This window comes from Capra hircus, chromosome 3 (genome assembly GCF_001704415.2).
Source record: "Capra hircus breed San Clemente chromosome 3, ASM170441v1, whole genome shotgun sequence".
NCBI lineage: Eukaryota > Metazoa > Chordata > Mammalia > Artiodactyla > Bovidae > Capra > Capra hircus.
This window is the reverse complement of record NC_030810.1, coordinates 118,007,936-118,019,193: the sequence shown is the minus strand read 5'-3', so window position 1 is coordinate 118,019,193 and position 11,258 is coordinate 118,007,936.

The window sequence follows — 11,258 nt, the reverse complement described above, 5'->3', positions numbered from 1 at the left end:
CTCTTGTTTCCCCTTTTTTATTTTTTCAAGATAATCACGCAAGGTACAATTAGCTCTTTCAATGATAGTTTGCCCTTGACTATTATAAGGAATATCAAAAGTATGAATTATATGGTATTGAGATAAAAAGTGAGCTAATTTATCCATATATGTAGTCAATTTTTTGGAAAAACTGTTAGGTAAGAAAACCCATTCTATTAATCCTTTTTCTTGAGCAATTATACCAGATGGTGAATAAGGGGTATGAAATATTATAAACGAAATAGGTTGAGACGCATGTAAGTAAGTCAAAAAGCCATCATTTAGTCGTTGCTCAACAAATTGAAGTTCCTGTAAAGCCAATGGGGTTAAGGTCTGGGGGCTATCCAGAGCTGTATCTCCTTCTAAAGTAGAAAACAAATGTTGTAATTGATAAGTAGGAATCCCAAGTACCAGGTGTAGCCAATTAATATCTCCCAATAACTTTTGAAAATCATAGAAGGTTTTGAGATGGTCTCTTCTAATTTGCAATTTTTGGGGCCTTATTCTATGTTGTTGCAATATTGTCCCTAAATATGAAATAGGAAAGTCCTTTTGAATTTTTTCCGGGGCTATTTGCAAATTGTATAGTCTTAAAGCCTCCTGTACTTTTAAAAAGAATTCATCACGTTCAGCAATACTAGGAGCTGCTAATAGGAGATCATCCATATAATATGGAATATAATTGGGTATACTCGATGGAGGGATTGTAAAGAGCGAGCTACGAATTCTTGGCATAAGGTAGGACTATTTATCATTCCTTGTGGTAAGACTGTCCATTGATAACGCTTAACAGGCTTAGCATGATTAAGAAGAGGAACTGTAAAAGCAAATTTATCTCTATCTTGCAATTGTAGGGGGATGGTAAAAAAAACAGTCTTTAAGATCTAGCACCATTAAGGACCACTTCTGAGGAATAAGAGCTGGAGAGGGGGAGTCCCAGTTGCAATGCTCCCATAGGTTCAATACATTTATTAACTTCTCGTAAATCAGTTAACGTTCTCCATTTTCCAGATTTGTATTTTAAAACAAAAACAGGAGAATTCCAGGGGGAGGTAGAGGGCTCTATATGACCAAGTTGGAGTTGTTCTTGTACTAATTGTTCTAATGCCTCGAGCTTCATCTGTGGTAATGGCCACTGCTCAACCCATTTTGGAGTATTAGTTAACCATTTTAATGGGAGTGCTCGAGGAATTTGAGCAGTGGCTACTAGTTTTCCGATGGAATGGTTACAGAAACCCCCAAAGGAGAGAGAAGATCTCTTCCCCATATATTAATAGGTATATTTATAATATAAAAGGTAACAAACACTGATCTTCCATTATGGAATTGACATTGCAAGGGATGGGTACTCTTACAGACATCTGCAATGGAGCCCAATCCCGTCAGCATTAAAGGGTTTTTTCTTTTTCCCAATCTTGGGGCCATTGTTGAGAAGAAATGACTAAAACATCTGCCCCTGTGTCTACTAGTCCCTCAAAGTTGTTTCCTTGTATAATCAAGGAGAGAACAGGGAGAGAATCTTTGATAAGCATTTCCCAAAATATATGTCGCCTAGTACTTCCAAATCCTCTTGTTCGTTCATTAGGAAGAGCCAAAAAGGGGTGATAAGGTAGAAGTATTTGAGCAATACGTTCCCCAGCTAACAATGAAAGTGTGGTAGAAGTAGAGACCATAATTAAATTTCCCCAACATAGTCAGAGTCTATTACCCCAGGAATTATGGTTAAACCTCTCAAAGCCGCTACAACCTAATATCAAGCCAAAAGTGCCCTTAGGCAGTGGTCCAAATTCATTTGTTTTTAATTTATAAATGCCTCCCCCTGGTGACAAAAGAACGTTATCAGCTAGTGGCAAATCAGCAGCAGCACTCCCTGAAGTAGCAGACCGTAAGTCTGAAATCATCATCTGAGGTCCTTTTAATGGGGCATCAACTCATAACGGTTGCTGGGAGGGAACAGGATTGGGGCAGGTGGGATGGCAGGAGGGCAAGGAGGAGAAGTCCCTGGTATTGTTCCTGGGACCCAAGGATTTAGGCCCGCAGGATAGTTTCCCAGTATCGGGTTGCCCATTTTGTCTGTTTTAGATCTGCATTCATTAGTCCGATGAAACCCCTTCCCGCATCGATGGCAAAGTCCAGGAGGAGTCTTATTCTTCCCAGCAAGAGATCTGTCTTTAGGAATTGCACCTTGATCAGCTTTTAATTTCCGACACTCTCTTTTCACATGACCAGGTTTTCCACAATGGAAGCAGTTACCTCCCTTTTGTGGTCTCATAGCTTTGGCCAAGGCTGTAGCAAAGACATTAGCCTGATGCTCAGCTCCTCCTACTCCTGAGCGGGCTCTGATATATTCAGCTATAGATGCACCCTGTCCCTTTAAAGGTCCCAGTATACGCTTGCATTCAGGATTTGCATTTTCAAATGCTAAAGTTTGTAATAATATCTCTGAAATCTCATCCCTCCCTACAGCCCGTTCCACAGCTACCCTCAATCTTGCTAGAAAATCAGTATATGGCTTATTGGGGCCTTGCATTGTTTTAACAAAGGAGGGCTGGGCGTGGCCAGTAGGCACCACACGGCGCCATGCTCGTAAAAAGACCTGGCGGACTTGTTGTAAGTCCTGATCAGAGTACTGAGCCTGTTCTCTTAAAGCCCGATAAGGGCCCTCTCCCATTAGCTTGTCCTCGAGAGGACCAGGGGGATTCTGTCCGTCATTAATCTGAGCCTGCTTTCTAGCTTCTTCTTCCCACCAGCTACGAAGTTGTAACCATTGAGAACCCTCCAAGACAGCTTGGGCAATAGATTCCCAATCTAACAGAATGATTAATTTGCCTTTTCCCAATGATTCCAGCATAGCCAAAACAAAGGGAGATTGAGGACCGTACTGCGCTACTGCAGCTTTAAGATCTTTAAAAAATTTATGTTCCAAAGGAGTGTATTGAACATTTATCACATTGCCATCCTGCTGTCTCTGGATGGGAAATAATTGTGAAGGATCGATAAACCCACCAGGGGGAGCAGGCGAGTCATCATCATGAAGCATAGACAAAGGAAAGGAGAACCGACAATGTTCCCTGTCCACATCGGGCCGATTAACCACAGTGGGGAAAAGAGAAGCACAAGGAGGAGCAGAAGGTGAGGTGTAGATTTTTTCTCCTCCTTACGGGATTTCCACCATTCCTGGAATAGATGGGTCATTTCTTTAATCTCTTGGCCCTCCTCTGACGAAACCGAAGAAGCCTCTGAATCTGATTCTGAACTATCAGTATCAGATGTTTCACCATTTACAGGAAGAGGCTCATTTGTATCCTTGCCTTCAGGCGATGCAGAAGCCCCACCAGCGTCTGACACATCCTCATAAATTATTTCCCCCCTCCTTGAAGCATTAGATTTAGTTTCATTATCAGTAGAAAGCAAGGTTAAAGCCTGTGTTATAGCACTACACAAAGTCCATAACTTCAGAGGGATCACATTATCCTTCTGATGTTGCTTTCTCAATTCCTTTTGAATTATTTTCCATTTCTTCAAGTTTAACTGTAACTTAGTTTGATATTGAAACCAATGACAATATTGCTCCACCAAGCGAAAGAGCTCACTCAATCGACGAGTTGAGGCTTTAACGCCTATGGAGTGGAGAAATCCTTTGACTAACTCCATGTATTGTGTCTGTAATGATGATGAGGAATTCCCCATGATTTTCTGAAAGTTCCCCTGCTAGGGTGAGGAATTCCCTATGATTTTCCGGAAAGTTCCCCTGCTATGGATTTAAAATCCCCCTGGGGTTACTCACCCTTTCGGTTTCACTCGAGCCCCACGTTGGGCGCCAGATGTTGCGAGCAAAATGACACAAAAACAAAACACGAGACACACAAGAGACAGACAATACACACTCCAGTCGGAGGAACAGAACTGTACAAAACTAATTGCAGTTTATTATTATAAAAGCCCCCTAGGCAGAATTCCAGACTGCATGAATAAGCCTTTTCAGTACAGCGCAGGTGCATACATGTTATCGTACAGCAAAGGGGAGTGAAATCCCTGTCTGCTGCAGAGTCTGTCCAAAGCCCTCTTCTCCTTCTTATCACAAGAAGGGAATGCTCCCTCGTTTGCAAGGGACCATTAAACTCAAGACTGTGTCCAGACTCTTTGGCAGAACGCCTCGTTTGCAAGGACGTTCAGCCCGAGCAGAGAGACCCGTTTGCAAGCACATCTCTGCTACCCTATTAACCCTTCAGAAACTCCAATACTTTGACCACCTGATGTAAAGAGCTGACTCATTGGAAAAGACTCTGATGCTGGGAAAGATTGAGGCCAGAAGGAGAAGGGGACGACAGAGGTTGAGATGGTTAAATGGCATCACCGACTCGATGAACATGAGTCTGAAGAAGCTCCGGGAATTGGTGATGGACAAGGAAGCCTGGTGTGCTGCAGTCCATGGGGTCACAACCTATCGGACACAACTGAGCAACATATTGAACTGACTGAATGGCCTAGTGGTGTTTAGAGCTTAGTAAGTAATATATTAATACATGTTGAAAGAACTTTCTGATTTTTGTAGTTGTTGCTAGTTAAATCCCAAGTATGTAATGCCATTGAGGAAGTAACTTTTTAGAAGCATCTTCTCCAAAATGTCCAAAGAATTTGCATGTAGCTCTGTGGATGAAGCAACAGTTAGAACTGGACATGGATCAACAGACTGGTTGGTTCCAAATAGGAAAAGGAGTACGTCAAGGCTGTATATTGTCACCCTGCTTATTTCACTTATATGCAGAGTACATCATGAGAAATGCTGGGCTGGAAGAAGCACAAGCTGGAATCAGGATTGCTGGGAGAAATATCAATAACCTCAGATATACAGATGACACCACCCTTATGGCAGAAAGTGAAGAAGAACTAAAAACCCTCTTGATGAGAGTGAAAGAGGAGAGTGAAAATGTTTGCTTAAAGCTCAACATTCAGCAAACTAAGATCATGGCATCTGGTCCCATCACGTCATGGCAAATAGATGGGGAAACAGTGGAAACAGTGGCTGACTTTATTTTCAGGGCTCCAAAATCACTGCAGATGGTGATTGCAGCCATGAAATTAAAAGATGCTTACTCCTTAAAGGAAAGTTATGACCGACCTAGACAGCATATTCAAAAGCAGAGACATTACTTTGCCAGCAAAGGTCCATCTAGTCAAGGCTATGGTTTTTCCAGTGGTCATGTATGGATGTGAGAGTTAGACTGTGAAGAAAGCTGAGCGCTGAAAAATTGATGCTTTTGAACTGTGGTGTTGGAGAAAACTCTCGTGTTCCTTGGACTGCAAGGAGATCCAACCAGTCCATTCTAAAGGAGATCAGTCCTGGGTGCTCATTGGAAGGACCGATGCTAAAGCTGAAACTCCAATACTTTGGCCACCTCATGCAAAGAGTTGACTCATTGGAAAAGACTCTGATGCTGGGAGGGAATTGGGGCAGGAGGAGAAGGGGACGACCGAGGATGAGATGGTTGGATGGCATCACCGACTCGATGGACATGAGTTTGAGTGAACTCCAGGAGTTGGTGATGAACAGGGAGGCCTGGTGTGCTGCGATTCATGCGGTCACAAAGAGTTGGACATGACTGAGCGACTGAAGTGAATGGAACTGAACTGTGGATGATACAACAAAAATGAGCAGTGAAGCCCTGAAGCCCATCTCATTCCAGAAAAAAGATCTCAGGTTTGAGTTTTTGTTGGTATCTCAAAGAGGAAATTATTCTGACACTGCTTAAAGTGAAATAGTAGGATTTTATTCGGGATTACTGATATTGTTGGCAACACTATTGCAATGGAGATAAGCTCTCTGGCTCAATACGGGAAAAACAAGTTGGGGGATCATCGCTCGCACTGAGTGGGGGGTCAGTGGATGGAATACTAAGAGGAGACATGAAGGGTAGAAGGATTCTTGCTGATGGAAAGCTGGGTTGATTGATATCCAAGATGGGGGATTCTCTCTAACCTGACTTAGAAGAATTCTTGCTACAACTGGACTTGGCGATCCTGGGACCAGAGTGAGTGTGTGTATGTGTCCAAGGTAGAAAAGAGGGCTCAGAGGAGCTTGACTCAAATTTGGTGAAGGAGAGAGTTTTGTCACTTTTCAGACTGTCCTTTAGACATGAGTCGCTGGCAGGGAAAGATTTCTCCAAGTTTTTGTCACCATTCCTGTATTTACGTGTGACTTTGACTTCTCTCTGCCATGGAGAGCCTACAGTGGGACAGTGTATCACTCAGTATATGAAATATAGTATGACAGTCGTGTCTTTGAAGAATAATTGTGGCAGACAACCCAAGACCAAAGAAGTCTAGTCAATGGAGAACATTTGATTCATATATTGGGACAGATGTTAAGATATTTTGTTTTTACAAAATATTCTTTTGTATATAAATTTAACATTTTTAAGGGTAAGAGTGACATTTTAGCTCACACTGACTGACATTCCACTCTTAAGTATTCTGAGAAAATAGCTGGTTCAAATGCAATGGTGAAGAGGGAATCAAGAAGGAGAAGAATACTAGGGACACTGTTGGTATCTCGCCTTCTTACAAAAAAAGTATTAAGACAGAGTATGAGATAACCAAAGAGAAATGTTATGCTAGAATTTGAGTCTCTAACAGCCCGACTGTTCTCATGCAGTTTTGACTAGCTTTTTCCTGGGAAGATGCCAACCAACAGTGACCCACCTGAATTCTTGACTTTGAACTCCCAGCCCCATGATCTCAATTACTGTCATGGGGCCTACCTTTGTAGAAGTCCACAACTGCTAACATGACTTAATCCAGTTCAGTTCAGTCACTCAGTCATGTCCAACTCTTTGAGACCCCATGGACTGCAGCACACCAGGTCTTCCTGTCCATCACCAACTCCCAGAGCTTCTTCAAACTCATGTCCATCGAGTTGGTGATGCCACCCTCTGTCGTCCCTGTCTCCTCCTTCGGATCCAAGATTGGAAGCAGAGGAAGAGAACCAAATCGGGGGAGGAGTGTCACTGCTGGCTCCATCTTTTTCTTCCCTGGGATTCTGGCACTTCAGAGGAAGACCAAGATAGGATCTCTACATTCATATTCCCAGTAAAGCCTCAAACTGTTCCTGGGAGATCTTGATAAAGTGCTAAGGGAAAACCTTCTTGGAACATTTTTTAGAAGGTTTAGGTTCCTGGAGAGGCAGTTTGTTGTTAGAGCAACTCAGAGGGTGAAGGAACAGGTAAAGGATTTTCTAGAGAAAAAGGAAAGAGAATTGTGATATTGACTGTGGTGGAGTAGTCTCCCCTTGTTAGCAGGGGACATGATCCAAGGCACTTGGTGGTTGCTTGAAGCCACAGATAGTACTGAACCATTTTCTCTTCATGTCTTCCACCCACAAATTTAATACCTTTTCCATCTTAACTAAATACTATCAAACACTGTGACTTTAATTTTTACAGTTTGAGGTGCAACAGCAAAACTAGCATGATTTTCCTTTTTCCCCATTTCATGGATAGAAGATTCATTCTTACCATATGTTAGAAACCTCAGCATATGATTTTTTTTTTTTACTGATTGAGTTTAGAACTTTTATCTTTTCACTTAAAGGAAGCACTTTATGGTTTTTCTTTGACATAACCAAATTGCCAGCATCACTCCTCTTGTACTTTGGAGCTGTTATCAAGTAAAATCAGTATCACTTGAACACAAGCACTGATATACTGATACAATCAATTTATAATAAAAATGGCTACTAAGTGACTAACAGAAAGGATGTGCTGAACAAAGGGATGATTCATGTCCCAGGCAAGATGGAGGGGAGGATGCAAGACTTCATCATGCCACTCAAATGATGCACAATTTAACATTTATGAGTTGTTCATTTCTGGAATTTTCAGACTATGGTAGACCATGGGTAAGCTAAGCTATGAAAAGTGAAACTGTGGATGAGAAGAAAATACTGTACTGACTACAGACTATCAAATATATAAAGGCTCAAACAATAGAAATTTATCTTTCACTCATTTAACAGTCCTTTGTGGGTATTCCTGGTCCACAGGTGACTCTCCTCCATGCTGTCATTTATGGAGCCAGGTTCCTTTCATCTTGTGGCTCTGCCATACCTCCAGGTCTTGTGGTTTCCTTCATCCACCTGAGTGAGGAGAAAAGAGAAAATGGAGAATTTACACCCTTTTTTTTTTTTTTAAGCCCTAAAGTGACACACATCTCTTTTGCTTACATTCTATTAGTTAGGCTTAATTACACTTATATGAGGAGGGGCTGGGAAATGTAGAATATATCTAGGCAGTCACTTTCCAATGACAGTTCCACACGTTGTTAAGGGGAACCTGGATTTTTGTCTCTGCCACAGGGATGCTTTTTTTTTTTTCAACACTTGAATGATTGCACTCCACTCTCCTCTTGCTTTTAAGAGTTTCTTTTTGTTTTTCTGTAGTTTGAATAGGATATTTTTAGGTGTATTTTTTGATATTTTCCTGCTTGGTATTCTCTGAGTTTCCTGGATCTATGCTTTACTGTCAGTCATTGATTTGGGGGAATTCATTATTATTACCTAAAATATTTCCTTCATTCCTTTCTCTATTCTCCTTCTGGCATTTTTGTTATGTGTATGGTATACCTGTTGTAATCTTTTATAGTTATTTTTTACCTGTTTTTTTCTTTGCTTTTCAGTTTGGGAAATTTCTACTGACATATCTTCATGTTCACTGAGTCTTTCCTTGACTGTGCACAAACTACTGATGAACCCGTCAAAAGCATTCTTGACTTATATTGCACTGTTTTTTATTTTTAGAATTTCCTTTTGATACTTTCTCAGAGTTTCCATCTCTCTGCTGACATCATCTGTCTTTTCTTACATATGGTATACTTTTCCCAATAAATCCCTTAGCATATTAATCATAGTTATTTTAAATTCCCAATTTGATAGTTCTAAAATCTCTGACATATCTGAGTCTAGTTCTGATGCTTATTCTGTCTCTTCAAGCTGTGTTTTTTTTGCTTTTTAGCATACCTTGGTGTTTTTGTTAAAACCCAGACATGAATCATTGGGTAAAAGAACTGAGATGAATGGACCTTTACTGTGAGGTTTAATGTTTATTGGGCTATGATTAGCCTATACTTGCAGTTTTCTATAGCTGAGATGTTAGACCCTAGAATTTCCTGAGTGTCTTTGTTTTTGTCTCCTTTGTTGTCTTTGGATTTCCCTAGAGACTCTTTCTTTAGGCTCTGAGCCCTGAAGTTCTTTTAGCTATAAATCTATGTTATCTATTTATTTATTTTTAATTCTTTCTTTTTTCTAAAGTGTTCCCAATCCTGAACCCCCCTCCCACCTCCCTCCCCATCCCATCTCTCTGGGTCATCCCAGTGCACCAGCCCTAAGCATCCTGCTTCGAACCTAGACTGGCGATTCATTTCTTATATGATATTATACATGTTTCAATGGCATTCTCTCAAATCATCCCACCCTCTCCCTCTCCCACAGAATCCAAAAGACTGTTCTATACATCTGTGTCTCTTTTGCTGTCTCGCGTGCAGGGTTATTGTTACCATCTTTCTAAATTCCATATATATGCGTTAGTATACTGTATTGATGTTTTTCTTTCTGGCTTACTTCACTCTGTATAATCGGCTTCAGTTTCATCCACCTCATTAGAACTGATTCAAATGCATTCTTTTTAATGGCTGAGTATGTACCACAGCTTTCTTATCCATTTGTCTGCTGATGGACATCTAGGTTGCTTCCATGTCCTGGCTATTATAAACAGTGCTGTGATGAACATTGGGGTACACATAACAATAACAGAAATCTATGTTATTGTACCATACAGGAGCCTCTTTGATATGGTGAAAACTATTGGGGGAGGATAAGCATTTCATAATCTATAATCAAGTCTTCATTGTTTAAGCCTGCATCCCTGAGCTATGACCTTCACAAGTACTTCTCAGCCTTCTTCTCCTTCCTCCCTAACTGAGACAGGAAGAGAAGTTGGCCTTGCGTCTTTCCCTTCTCCCAGGTCAGTTAGGCTCTGGTAAAACAAAGTTGGTTAAGCTCTGGTAAAATAGTTTTCCTTAAAAGCAGGCTTTTGTTAAAGAAAACAAAGCACTCTTTTAAAATGGTTACTTTCCCCCTTTTCCTTCTGGATGTAAGAAGGGATTTTTCTCCCATATTCACCCTGAGAACCTGGTGAGGCTTCTAGACATAAAACTAAAAAATGTGGGGGGCTCCCAGGCACATTTATCTCCTAAACTAACCCAGGCCAAGTCTCCAGTAATTAGTCAGTTGCCCTTTCTACAAGGCTCAAGCTGCAGTTTCTGCTCCTAGTAAACTACAATTCTCTGTATTTTCCTATCTCTCCAGGGTTGTAGTTCTTGCATTTGGGGGGTTGCAGTTTTTCCTGTAAACTCAGTTCCCTGATATATCTAATACTTGTTGATTTTCAGTTTGTTCAAGATATTTTCTTTCTGTAAGAATAAGAGTGATGACTTCCAAGCTCTTAACATTTCAGACTGGCCAGGGGTTCTTTAAATAGGGAAGCTATTTATATTTAAGTTGGAGATAGGCTATGGCAAGAATCTCCTACTTTACATTATCCTCAGAGATGACACAGTGTAAGAGCTAATTGTCTTTTCACCATCAGAGTTGAGCTCAGTACAGCTCATTCATGCTGCTGCTGCTTCTTTTTTGACTGCACTGTACAGCATGTGGGACCTTCGTTCCTAACCAGGGATTGAACCTGTGCCCCCTGCTTTGGGAGTGTGGAGTCTTAATCACTGTTCTTAACTCTCAGTTTGTATGTTATGTCTAAAACCTTCTCCCATTCTCTTCTGTAATATTTATTTATTGCTCCTAGTCTTAGTCTCTGAAGTGGTTCAAACCAAATCTAAGATTTTAAAACTTCTGTTCCTACAAAAATCTCCCAAAAGTTCCTTTTTTCTTCAATAGTCCTTCATAGGACATGGTTTCAAGTTTCTTGTCCTTTGAGATTATTTATGATTTATTGTAGTTCAGGATTTTCCTGAGACTGTGGGTCTTAATGGTACATGATCTTCATAGTAATTTTCTATGTGCATTTATTTTTTCTTCTTTCTACAGACAGAAAAGTCTTTTTACTGGAAAGGAAACTGCAGACTAGTTCTTCAGCAGGAAACAAAATCTTCCCAAGCAGTGAGTGCTAGCTCAGTTTCTCATGTGTCTTGTATAAGGGATACTGATTGATATAGTACCATCCTCAACA